Here is a 13,905-nt window from a genome sequence, read left to right on the forward strand (position 1 = left end):
GTAATTTTGAGCATGAAGTAACAGAGGCACGAAGGAAGTTGGGGCAGTAGGACACAGAAGAAGGCAGGACTTGAAAAAGGAGTGGTTATGACCTAGTGAATGTCCAAGAGGATGGCCCTATGGCCCAAGGCACAGCACCCAGATTCTGCCAGTGAAGGTTGGGACATAGCACTAGTGGGGCTGAGAAAAACAAAATAGAAACAAAATGGGATTTGATCATCTGGGAAGAGACATGGTAAAATTAGTCAACATTTCAAAGCCTCAGACCTACAGGGAGAGTGGAGTTCTTGAAAGGAAAAGACAAACAGCATTCGGGCCCCCAGGACGGAAGTCTGTGTGTGTGTGTGACCGTAGCCCCTCTCAGGTGCCACAGGCTCAAGTAAGACCTGCCTGATTTTAGCAATCTAACTCAGCTCTAAGATTCATTCTTTCATATTCCCCACCCCCAACCCCAAACCTCCCACACACACTCCTTAGAGACCTAGGTGGCAGAAGATAGCAGCCCAGAGCTGACTACTGGTCACACAGTCTGGACCTCTGGCAGGCTGCAGTTAACACCCTGACCTAAGACTGGACAGAGGAATGCTGAGACAGACCTCCGAGCTCTCCTCAAGACCTGAAGAAATGATTTATTACCCTCACCTCGCCTCCCACCAATCAGCTCCCAACATGACTCTGAACCCCTAACCTATGTTGTCTTGTGATTTTGCCCTATAGAATCTATAAACTACATGCCATCGGGGAGTTCGGGCATTTGAGCATTAGTTTCCCATTCTCCTGGGTGGCACCATTCATCAATAGCCTGTTATGTCTCCACTGCAATTCTCAGTGTTTAGTTTTGGCTCTGTTAGCACCAGGTGAATGAACTCTTTCTGTTCTGTAACAGTCCAAGCCTGGAGGTGATGGGTACTGGTGTCCAGGACCTAAAGTTCAAAGCAGAAGCAGGGCTATGAAGTCTGAGGTGAGCAAAGGTCAACCTAGATATCCCCAGAAATTAAGCAGAAACGTGAGCTGGGAGCTTAGGAAAAAAATTAGGCTTGAAAGAGATTTGGAAGCAAGAGAGTGATAGCCAAGGAGTGCTAAGAAGCGTAGGTGAGTATCAAAGCCTCCGAAGGAGCCACAGCTAAGGGATGAAGGAATTAAAAAGTGGCTATCTCAGTGGTCAAAAATGCACGCAGAAAAACCTGAGTAGATCAGAAACATTAAGCATCACAGAAGCTAAGAGAGCAAGAAATTTAAGTAAGAGGACAGTTAACAGTCTCTTACTGAAGAAAGGACACACAGGACAGAGCCTGAAATAGTGTCCAGGATCTGGCTGGTCACCTTCAAGAGACGCACAGAAAGCAGGGGAACCAGATCGAAGGGGTTAAGAGTAGGAAGTTAGAGGGTGCCAAACCAACCCGTCGGTATTTCTGGTAGTGAGGCTTGGGCGGTGTTTGTTTGGGCTGTGGAGTTGCTAGGCTATGACAAGCACACTGAACTCCTGCCCTGCCTTACCCTTTCATGTCTGGAAATCTGACACATCACCTGGGTCACCTGGGTCACCTATTCTTACCTAATCCTAAATAATAACTGTACAGTACTTCTTATATTTCTTTGTTTTCAAAGTGGATGCCAATGGCTCTCTAACTGCACCTGTGGTTGCCAACAGCCCACACTGTGGGCTGTGTTAAACAAAGGAACGTGGGGCTCATCCCTTCGAGAACATGAAGGAGTCGCCAAGGAGCAGACTGACGATGAAGAAGGGAAGCTCGCCGGTCTTTCCCCACAGTTTCTTATTTGTTTTTACTTCCCAGTGTCCAGTGGTCGTGGCAAAAAAAAAAAAAAAAACAACACTGAAATGTGCTCACAATACAGCCCTGGCAGACAATCGCCAACAGCCTCCCAGTTGCTCCCTACCGTCAGTGTCGTCATGGAAAGAGGACTAAATCAGGAGCGTGGACACATCAGGGCAGCCCGCTAATGTTATGACCATAATCTTTTTATGCAGTTCTCCATTCACAGGCACCCAAGGGTAACAAGAAGTTGAGTTCACAGCATTTTCCACATGGTAGGTGCTCAAAATATACTTGCTTAAGCAGTCAGAAAATGCTCATTCATAATTTTAAAAGATTTTTTTTAAAGGAAACATAACTTCCTAAAAAGATGCAAAAACTTATATTCAGAATTTCTTTTCACCCCCTTTAAAAAGAAGTGAATTGGGCTTTTTGGTGCCTACTACCAAAACCAGAAACCTTACACAAACTAATTTCATGATCTAAATTTTCCCAAATTAATGTACTTTGCTGAAATATTTAAGAATGAAATAAGCCTGAAATTTGCTTCAAAATAATAAATAATTTAGGGGAAGTGGGTAAGGGTATAGATAAAATATAGATTAAAGAAAGATTTAAATCAATAATGATTTAAGTTTGGTTAACATACTATATCTCTGCTTTTACTTATATTTCTATAGGTTTATTTCTATTTCTTTATTTTACTGGTTTTATAGAGAGAAAGAAAAGGAGAGAGAGAGAAACACCAACTTGTTGCTCCACTTATTTATGTGAATCATTCATTAGTTGATTCTTTCATGTGCCCTTCAAGTATCGGGAGGACTCTCTAGCCAACTAAGCTATACCTGGCCAGGGCTACTTTTATTTGTTTGACATTTCCCACTAGTTCAATTTTTAAAAGGGAATCTACTTTTGTATGTTAGATAATACCTTATAAACAAAATTGAAAGGCAAGAAACAAACGGGAAAATATGCAAAATGCTGCACTGTTAGGGTTTATATCCTTAAGAGGGAAAGAGCTCTTACAAATGAATTATGCAGCCTAACAGCTAATAGAAAAAAAATGTCATGAATGGGCAATTCACAGAAGAAGAAATAGTAAAAGCTAATAATCACATGAAAACATATTCAGCTTCACTAATTATGAGAAGTGGAATAATACCCTCCACAAGGATGTCCATGTCTTAATGGGCGCAGACATGAATACTGTTACTTTGCATGGCAAAGGGATTTTGCAGATGTGATTAAGGACTTTGGAATGGGGAGACGTATCCCAATGACCCCAGTGGACCCAACGTAATCACAAGGGCCTTCATGAGAGGGAGGCAGAACAGCTAATGTTAGACAGAAAGTGATGTGACAAAGGAAGTCGTCAGTGAAGGAGATTCAACAAGGCTATGCTTCTGGCTTTGAAGGTGGAAGAAGGGACCCTGAGCCAAGAAATGCAGGTGGCCTGCAGAGACTGGCACAGGCGAGGAAAGTGATTTTCCTCTGGAGCCTCCAGAAGGGTGCAGCCCTGCTGACACCTTTATTTTAGCCCAGTCACTATGTCTGGAGGAAAACATAAAACAATGCCATCTGATCTCACTAAATTCTTGCCTACTGACTTCCAGTGACTCTGTCTCCTCCACCACCATTGCAGTTACACAACATTTCCTATCAATTTACTCTCCTAGAAGAATAGGTCACTGCTGCTCTGCTCTCCTCAAGTTTCCCAATTAACTTCGCCCCACTAGCCTTCCCAATGCATTCCTTCATGCTGTTTGCTGGAGGGAGGGGCTTAATCCCACAGCAGACTTAAGAGCAGGCAAGACACTTTCAAATTCTCCCACCTCTACCAGTACCAGCAGTGGCACCTATCCATTCCTGTCCCACTTACTGCTTCCCATATACTATGTTCCTACCTAAGCCCGATCAATCCTCTCCTCTCACTAACTCAAGAACATCACTCCTGCAGTTCTCCATCATCAACAAATTTTCTCTCTCCAATGGATAATTAACATCAGTATATAAATGTGCTTTAAACCAGTAACAACTTCCCCTGTAGCAACAACCCCATTTCTCTGCTTCTCCTTAGAGTAAAGCTGCTCAGGAGTTGTCTACTTGCTTTTTCTAATTCCTCTTCTACGCTTTTTGAAGCTGCTAATTGCTTGTTAATCCATTCTCAGCACAGATCTGCACGGTGGGGATCATTAATTCCATTTACAAATAAACAAACCAAGGCTCAGAGAAGTTGGGCAACTTGTTCAATACCACACCTCAGTTAGCAGCTGAGATTCTAAAATCTGTGCCCTTTTGATTCCCTGCTTCAGCCTGGCTCTCGTATCTTCTACTGTAAATTGGAGAACTCAGGCAGCCTCCTAGAATACTGGTCTTGTTTACATGTCGTATAAAGTGTTTATAAGACACCACATAACATATTGATTTTGTAAAATGTTTTTGTTCTTTTAAATTGATTTTTAGAGAGATAGAAAGAGAAAAACATCAATTTGTTGTTCCACTTATTTATGCATTCATTGGCTGATTCTTGTATGTGCCCTGATGGGGGATTGAAACCACAACCTTGTGGTATCAGGGTGACACTCTAACCAGCTGAGCTACCTGGCTAAGGCAACATATTGAAACAGGGTGCAGACAAGAGGGGGTCCCCAAATAGGGATTTGGAATGGGGTCCAGAACTCAAGGTGTCCAGGAAACACTAGAAAGATATATAGGATGTCCTCCCCCACCACAGGTGTGAGTTGGGGGAAGGGACACATGGAGCAGGGCCACTGAGAGCTGTTTTGCATAGCAACAGCTTTGCAGCTAACCTCTGGCATGGTCATTTAACATATCTATAACCTTTAACTGGTTTCATGGATATGTTAAATAGATGTGGCCATGCTTTGGGGGGGGGGGGGAATGGAAGTGACTTCTACCCAAGAAGTAACTGGGAGGCAACTCCCCCTATTACAGTGCCTGTGTGAGAGGTTGGAGATGACTGGCTCCATGCCACAGGGCCACACCTGCCCAGACTCATCATGGCAGCCCAGTAGAGCTGGAAGGATATGGGAGTGCTGGCAAGTGTAGCCAATTGTGGGTGGAGTGGAAAATGGGGCTGCAGAGGAAGATTGGCTCTGGGATTTAAACCCAGACACAGCAGCCATGTGAGTGAGAACCACGCAATTTTGGAAGAGTGGAGACCTCCTCACAGCTTTGCCAAGGAGAACCATGTGGTTTTGCCAGAGTGCAGACCCCCGCAGCTTTGGTAGGAGAACCACATGGCTTTGGCCAGAGTGGGGACTCCTGCAGCCCTGTGAGGGAGAATCACCATGCAGCTTTAGCAGAGAACCACCACTCAACTTTGGCAGAGTGGCGACCCCCCTTCCCCACAGCTTTACAGAGGGAGAACCACATGGTTTTGCCAGAGTGGGGACTCCCGCAGCCATGTGAGGGAGAATCACCATATAGGAGACAGAATCACGTGGCTTTAGCAGAGAACTGCCACTCAGCTTTGCCAGGAGAGAACTAGGCAGCTTTGCTAGGGTGGGGAACCCCTGCGGATTTGGTGAGAGTAAGGAACCCATGGCTTTGGGGTGCTCCCTTTGGCCACATGGCTTAGGAAGCAGGAGAGACTTTGCCTGGAAGAAAAAGGTGAAAAGACTTTTACCAATGGGTCATGAGAAGGTGCCACATGACTTTGGATTAATTGGAGATCCTGATGGCGACACAGCTGATGGTGCCGGGAGCCTGAATCACACAATTCTACTTTTCCTGAGATACGGTACCCCAGATTAGGGCAGAGGGAGAAGGAAGGACTGTGTGTTTGTGGGTGTTTTAAGGGACTTTGGGATTTTGATGAAGACATTAAGTCATTGCTTTTAAGTCTGTATAGCTTTAAATAAATATTTCCTTTTCACAAATCTCTGGCATTGAGAGACGTTTTTCCTTTGGCGGCGGACAATGTGAACCTACCAATGTGGTCCTTTTGGTAATAGTATATTGTGCCCTAACTCCCAGCCTTGTTCTGTAACAATATTGATTTTTGAAACTAATATAGTTCACATTTTATCTGTCTGTTTCATGTCTTACATTCAGATAATGTCTTCTCTTGTAGTTATTGACTTTAGGAAAGATTCCATGAATATTTTCCTAAGCTAGTTTACTATAACCTATCGTTTATTCATACATTTACTATTTTAATTTTAAGTAATACCAAGGCAATACAAAACTGTAGAAAACTGGAAGCAAAAATCTATCAGCCATAATTATAACATTGACTACAAATATTGTTAGCACTTTATTTCCTTCCATGTTTTCACGTGTGTTTTTTTCTAGTTATAATCATAGCAAATATGGAAGAGTAATCTTGACTTATCTATTAAAATATGCAAGGAAATCAACATAAATAAAAACACAAGTATTTAAGAACAAACAAATGTTTAACAACAGGGAAAAACAGCAGACCATGACTTACATGTCCATCAATAAAAGAGAAGTTACATAATTTGCTTCCTCTTCTGTAAAGAAATAATAGTAGTATTCCACTGGATTGTTCTAAGAATTAAATTAGAAAATGTATGGAAATCATAGAGTATATTTAATGACAGCTGCTCAGAAAGCATATTATTTTTACAACAGCTTATCTTCTCAACTCTGTGGTATCTCAATTCAGCCCTTTCCAACTCCAGTCAAAGTCCTCTCACCTGGCACCAATATTCTAGAAAGTCTCATTATTCTTTCAATTTCTAGGTTCCAAAGATATGAGGTTATTCTGTCAACCCAACCGATACCAAGGAAATTCATTCTGTGTCCTACTTCCCACAGAGATAAGTTCCATTGCACTATTTTGAATTGTTTTTTCTGATGAACCTAAATGATTTCTTCAGCTTCAGCCATGATTTACCAGCTCTAACGTTTCAGGAGTTAGGGCTGCACAGCCTACATCCTGGGGTTTTTCCTTTCTCTTTTGATGGCTACTTCATCAGTTTTAAGTTGCTGAAAATATACTATCAGAGTTTATTAGTGCCACCCTTAAATGTGAAAAGATTAAGTAAAATTGCACTAATGACTTTAATCATTTGGTTTAATTAAAATCTGTATTTCCCAAGGAATGGGTGGGTGGGCTGGAATGGGAGTAAAGGGGAGAAAACTGTACTTGAACAATGATTAAAATAAAAAAAAAAATCTGTATCTCCCTTAATTTGTTAAAAGACATCTTGTTGAATAAGCAATATTCTATACTTGGAACAAGAGTCTCATTTGGATCCAATAAATAATTTCCTAGCACTGTGTTTGTTTATATTTGTTTTGTATTCTAGCCATTTGTTTGGAGATTTTAGGCTCAAATGCAAATACTGATATAATTTGGGAGAACAATTTCACCCAATTATCTTCTATCTACTGGAATGCTCTATAGAGTATAAAGATAGACCATGAAGGGGTCCAGAATGTGCCACTGTGGCATAAAAATTATTATGAGCAGAAGCACTTAACTTCCTGCAATCTCCTATCTCCCTAAAAGCAGAGCCTTCCAAAAAAACCTGAAAAGAATCCAATTGTCATGAATCAACAAGAGAAGATTGCTGATCACCAAAGATGTCGAAAAGTCCCCACATCACACTAAACAGACATTGCCACAAACACTATCATCTTCACTCCTAAGGGCCCATTTATTTTTCCAAAACCTCATTTTCTTCCCATAAATTCCCTTTCTCTCCCTCCCCTTATTAATGAATCTTGCATTATTCTGTAAGTGCCCTTCTCCCTTTCCCCTCCCCAGTTAAGATGGTATTTAAGTCCCCAATTCTAACTGCCCCTTTGAGTACTGACAGGACAAAGTCAGCCCCATTTATTATTGTAGGAGGGTGCAGCCAGAGGGGGCCCCAAATAGAGATTTGGAATGGGGTCTGGAACTCAAGGTGTCCAGGTGATTTTAAGATGTCCTCATACCCACCCCCCAGGTGTGGGCTGGGGGAAGGGACAAATGAAGCAGGGCCATTGAAAGCTGTTTCGCATAGCAACAGCCTTGCAGCTACCCTCTGGTGTGGTCTTTTAACATATCTATAACCTTTAACTGGTTGCATAGATATGTTAAATAGCTGTGACCAGCTCTGAGCCAGGGGAATGGAAGTAACTTCCCCACCAAGATGTAACTGGGGGGCATGTCCCCCGAGTTACAGTGCCTGCGTGGGAGCTCAGAGAAGATTGGCTCCATGACATGGGGCCACGCCTGCCCAAACTCATGATGGTAACCCAGTAAAGCTGGAAGAATAGGAATTCTGGCATGTGAGGCCAAGTGTGGGAGGAGTCAGAAATGGGGCTGCAGAGGAAGATTGGTGCGGGGATTTAAACTCAGGCACGGCAGCCATTGGGGAGAGAACCATGCAGCTGTGGCAGTGCAGGGAAGACCGCAGTCACTGAGGAGAGAACCATGCAGCTTTAGCAGAGTGGGGACGCCTGCAGCCACGCAGACACTGTCCTCGATGCAGCTACCTGCGGCTCCTCTACCGCCTGGCTCCAAGCCCCAGCTGGCTCTGCAGCCGCGAGAAGGGGCCACCAGTAAGTGACTCGGGAGCACCGGGTCACCACCCGGCCGCCGCAGCCACCTACTCTGGCCAGGACACAATGAGCTCCACGCTAGCCCTCTGGGCGCTGCTGCTGCCGCCGTCGCTCTCCCAGAAAGGGGGATCCCCGCCACCCCCCCCAACAGCCATGAAACGAATCACCATGAGACTTTAGCTGGAGATTCTGGCAACACAACCAATGGTGCTGGGAACTAAGGAAGGCCTGCCAGCTGAGCACAAATTACTAGGAAAAACCGAGAGCTGCCTAAGCCAGGGACTTCTATTTCTTTTCCTGAGATACGGTACCCCAGACTGGGCAAAGGAGGGAAGGAAGGACTGTGTGTGTGTGTGTTTGTGGGTGTTTCAAGGGACTTTGGGATTTTAACAAAGACATTAAGTAATTACTCTTAGTCTGTATAACTTGAATAAATAACTTTTCTTTTTCACCAGTCTCTAGCATGGAGAGCTATAATCTTCTGGCTTAGGGAAAGGTGAACCTAGTACAGGGGGACCCCAGGAGAAACGGGGGTCAATTCGGTAGCATTGTGGGACCCTCTTCCCTGGTGGCCAATAGGGGAGGATCATGGAAAACCACATGCGCAGTAGCTTTCAAGTAATGCAACTACTTGTATATACTCAGTAAAAGCCCACCCAACTAGCCAGAAAGGATCCTCCCTATAAGAATAGAGTCCCTCAAGCCCATGAGGTCAATCTCTGCTTGGAGTTGGCCTGCTCCCATGTTCTCTTCTATGAACTCTGGGTGTTCGGTTCAATTCTTTGTCCCGATCACTAAGAACCTGGTTACCTGTGCCCACCTGTGACATTATGGGGGCACCGTTTGCTGAGCAGGCCTTTGGAAACATAACTGCCATTTTACCCTCCTGAGCTTGTCCCCTGGGACTAGATGTTGCTGGAAAGGAAGAATGGAACTAACCGCTCCCGGAAGCCACAGGCAGAAAATAACATTGAAACGAACTGCAGCCCCAACAGCCCAGGGGCCACACAACAGCAACCCTCCACCCTTTTTTAATCCAACTGTAATCCAATAAAAACTCAAAGCCCCCACCCTTCAAGGCTGGTGTATCTCTCTGCACACCTAGCCCTTTCCTTCCCTGGGGAAAGTAAAAATAACCCTTTCCTCTCCAAACTTTCTTCTCTTAGTGAATTCTTTCACAGCCCACGTCACCAACCACCCTCACAAGTATTTCTGCACAAACGTCAATAAAAATATGTGATTCAATGCTGTCTTTTAACTTGCAAACCCTTCTTTTGTCAGGTTTAATTCAAAGGCCCCCAACAACTGAACCCAAGAGAGCAGAGGAGAAGATTTTCCTCCCTGACAACCTTATGATCTAGTATTTCCAATACTTTTTTACTAATGCTGAATTTTAAAGCTTCATCATGTGCCACTAAGAGAGTGAGCATGTACAGTTATTATATTAGCAGCACTGTATTTGGAAGCTACGAGCAAGGTAATTACTGCCCTGGCTGCCCCTGCCCACTCCACCCACTCTGGAATTTGGAAGTAAGATTGGAATCAGACACAGAGGAGATTTGTCAAGGGACCCAGAAGAGACGTCTGAATCCTTTCGTGAGGTACACCTGGACCAAAACCAGACTGAACATGTAGTACAGCTACAGAATGAGGAGTCTGAGAAGGTCAATTGGTCAAACTTGAAAGAAAAAAAAAAAAGAAAAAGCAGCAGCCGAGAGTACAATCTTGCCTTAATGCCTGCATTACCCAGGGCTAGGGTCAAGTGGCCACTGCATTGGAACAGTATGGTCTCCACAGCAGGGAGGAGCAGTCACTCCTAAACTTCCTCAGCTGAAGGCAGTCCTTGCAATCACATTCTTTGGCTCCAACACTGGGTTGGCACTCACTAAGTGCATATACTGTGTGAAGGAAGGAAGGAACAAAGTTCCCACGTGCAACCTTCCGACTGTAATCTGGCTTCCCTGTAACTTCCTGTGGGGAGAGAAAGTGCTGACAAGGAGTCTCCTCCTCCCACAGTTAACACTTGTTTTTTGTATATTAACAAATGAGCAAAGGAGGGTAGTGCAAAGTTGGGTTAACAGAAGCTGGTTTCCCAGGGTTTCAAGCAATTTATGGACCAATTAGGAGGACCAGGCTCTGACAGCACTCAGCCAGGCTGACAGGGTGACATGGGGTGAGAGAGCAGACAGCAACCCACAAGACTCCACCTGTCAGTCCCCACCCCTGCCCCCCCCCTGCATCCACAGCACTTACCAATCATGCAGCTTCCACTGATCCCCCAACACCTGCCCCAAACTTTTCATTCAACGGTTTTTACTAAGTATGTACAAAGGCCAAACATTAAACTGTGTGTATGCCTGGGAAACAGGGTTCTTGGCCTCCTGAGAGGCCAAGACTGATAAATAGACTGAGGTCTATTTATCTGGGTATACAGATTAGCAAACAGTTGAGATTAACGCAGTGGGCTAAAATCTATAGGAAAGGCGAATGGGAGCGCCAGACTCTGGTGGATGGGGGCGGTGATTTCTAAATTAAAAACTGAAGAGGGAGTAGGAGCCAACTTTGTGGATGGGAGATGGTCCAGGTGGAGGGTATGCAGAGGCAACCCCCTGGAAGTAAGAATATTTAGGAACTGAAAGATGTTTAATGAAGCTAGACTTTAAAAGAGGAGGGGCGTGGGAAGCAAGGGTAGGGGGAGGGGAGGAACAAGGAAAGTTTGAAGTCTGAAAGGCCATTGAAAATCAAACATTTTCAATTTTATCCTGAGGGTGATAGGGAGGTACTGAGGTGTGTTGGCCAACAGAGAAACCAGATGAGGTTTTCTTCTTAAAAATACCGCACAGGCTAAAGCAAGAACAAAAGAGGGGCTGGAGGAAGACAGACAGCAAGGAGTTCCTTTAGGATCTTAGATAGCTGGCATAGTAACTTACCTTTCATTCATAATTTCCTCCCTTTTGCTAATCATTTGATTTATAAGATGTTCTCCAGGTCACATCATTTTCTTATTATGACTTTTATTAAAAGATAATTTTAACATAAATTTAATTTCATTTTATGGCAACGTCTGTTGTCTACCTCAGAGTAAATCCTTCTGGGTTTTTCCCCCTTTATTTTTTAAAAATTGATTCTAGAGAGAGGAAGGAAGGAAGAAAGACAGGGAGAGATGCATCAATGTGAGACAGAAACATCCATCAGTTGCCTCTTGCATGCACCCCGACTGGGGACCTAATGTGCAGCCACAACCAAGGCATGTTCCCTGACCAAGAATCACACCCGTGACCTTTCAGTTTGCAGGATGACGTCCAACCAACTGAGCCACACCAGCCAGGGCGTAAATGCTTCTCTTCATAAATTATGAATCTTGGGCAAAAATTAAAAGCCCTGTGTAATTTTTCTATACATCTTTATTTTTTTACTTCTAGCCCTGCTCAGAGATCTCCTGAACTCAAGAGACAACTTGGAAAGGAAATGCCCAGAGGGGATAATCCCCAGAGAGAAGGGTCTCAGGTACGTTGAATTGCATGACATCCCGTGTGGAGTTCCTCAGAGATGCAAAGTGCTCACTGCAGGACAGAGAACATTCACAAAAGCCTGGGCTGCACCTGCTGGCTACCTAGGAGGTAAAGACCCAACCAGAGAAAGCAAGAGCCCAAGGGAAACTGGTTTTATTCTCCAAAGTAAAAAAAGAGCTAGAAGCAACTGGGGATTCCATATTACCGTTACAACTTCAGAAGTCAGGGATTATAGATAAGAGCCAGATTATATACTTTGTTATGCATTTTCCTGAGGATGACGTCCAGTCAGTTACCCTGTGGAGAGTAGTTATAAAGCTTATTTAAAAAACAAAAGGCCTGTACTGGTCAGAGTAGCCCGGTTGGAAAAACCAAAGAGTTTTTATTTTTTGAGCACTAAACCTGAGGGAGAGGGGGTGCCCTGAGAAAGAGTAGAGGAAAGTGGGGGCAAAAGAGGTGCAGAAGCTAAGGGGTGAAAAGGCCCCACCCTGGAAAGGTTCTGCAGCTGCTGAGAGGAGCCCGCTAAGTGAGCATCAAAAAGAGAGGGTAGAAGTAGAGCTCTGTGGCAGAGGGCCATGAAGAAGGAATGAGTGTACAAGTTTCTCCATATCTACAGACCATTAGATATTAGAAAGTTTCACTGTCAAAACTCATGGATAATAGTAATAATATCTATCATTTATTGAACGCAGGAATAGTGCTTAGAATAATGAGCACTTGCTAGGTGGCAGGCATTGTTTAAGGTTTTACACACACACACACAGAGACACACGTGGATAAGAGGTGGTCCAGGCATATACAAAAATGCACACACATCTCATATTAACTCTCACATCTCATGTCACTTATTTCTATCGTCACAACAGTCCTATCAGGTCAGTTCTATTATTATTATTATTTCCACCTTGTACATGAAGAAACAGTCTCAGAGATTATGTATGTAACAAGATATAATTAATTCATGTGTGAGTCCTTTGGAAATTCTATTAAGATCCTACTTACTCTCAAACTTCAGGTATTCTAACAAAGCTGGTGATTGAGGCATTATTGTATATTCTTGTCTAGTTCCGTACACTCTGGAAACAGACTAGTTGTGAATCCCAAGCTCTGCCTCTTGCTAGCTGTGTGACTTTGCCCAAAAGACCATAGTATGGGATACCCTACATTGCCTACCCTACAGGGCAGTTATAAATTAATATGAGATATATTAGCTAAGACATGCAAAGTCCTTAGAACAATGCCTGGAACACAGCCTATGATCCATAAAAGTTGGCCACAACTGAAGGTCCACATTAGATCACAAGTCATGAATTAGAGTGCAAAGCACTATTCTGCATAGCAACGGGAACTGAAAGCTAACAACCTTCACAACCAAAGAGCAGAGCCTACTGAAAGGTATGTGTATGACATGTGACCCTGGGGTCCTACACATTCACAACCAGGTTAGCGTGAAGGAACGGACCTGAGATATCTATTACATTTAAGACAATTATCAAATTGATGAATGAGGATGCCATTAACATTTCTTCTGTAAAGGATCATTACTGGTTAGCATAATTATAATCCTATGGTGTAACAAATCAATTTAGAAAAATGTTGATTGTGATGGGGGACTCAAATGTTGGAAAATTTTAGGTAGTAGCTAATAAGCTCAATAATCAATGCAAGTGAAAGCTACTATTCCAGAAACTGAAGGTATGACCTGCCCTGACTCTAGGAGACGTTAGGCAGTTCCACCTTCCTGCCTCAGGTCTGCAAGCAATCAAGATAGGATCTGAGCCATTGTAACCCACCACCCAGACACAGATAAAGACCACCACCAAGGACACAGATGAAAGAATGTTGCAGCTTTTCTCTGATTAACTTTTTCCCTCAACTCTAAACTCGTTACCTAAACTTTTGCCCCCTTATAAAAAGGCTGGCTTAAAAGGATTTGTAAAATGGTTTGTTAGGGTACAAACCCACCATCCTCACAGATTGTGGGCATCTGAATAAAGCGCCCATGGAGATTCAATCCCTGTCTCTGCTCATTGGGTTTGGCAAGTGACAGCACAAGCAGCGGCTTTCCGGGTTTCAAT

At 43.7% G+C, this 13,905-nt stretch overlaps 1 protein-coding gene and 1 long non-coding RNA gene across 2 annotated transcripts in view; one reads left to right on the forward strand and one right to left on the reverse strand.

The window, feature by feature from the left end:
• The window catches only part of G3BP2 (G3BP stress granule assembly factor 2), an 82,906-nt gene that overhangs the window by 48,132 nt on the left and 20,869 nt on the right, over nt 1–13,905 (reverse strand). The gene's annotated exons all lie outside the window — the stretch shown is intronic.
• On the forward strand, nt 9,183–12,361 carry LOC118499821. The gene is made up of 2 exons (XR_004902362.1): nt 9,183–9,916; nt 11,738–12,361. It is a non-coding gene; the product is annotated as an uncharacterized LOC118499821 (long non-coding RNA).

This window comes from Phyllostomus discolor, chromosome 1 (genome assembly GCF_004126475.2).
Source record: "Phyllostomus discolor isolate MPI-MPIP mPhyDis1 chromosome 1, mPhyDis1.pri.v3, whole genome shotgun sequence".
Classification (NCBI taxonomy): Eukaryota; Metazoa; Chordata; class Mammalia; order Chiroptera; family Phyllostomidae; genus Phyllostomus; species Phyllostomus discolor.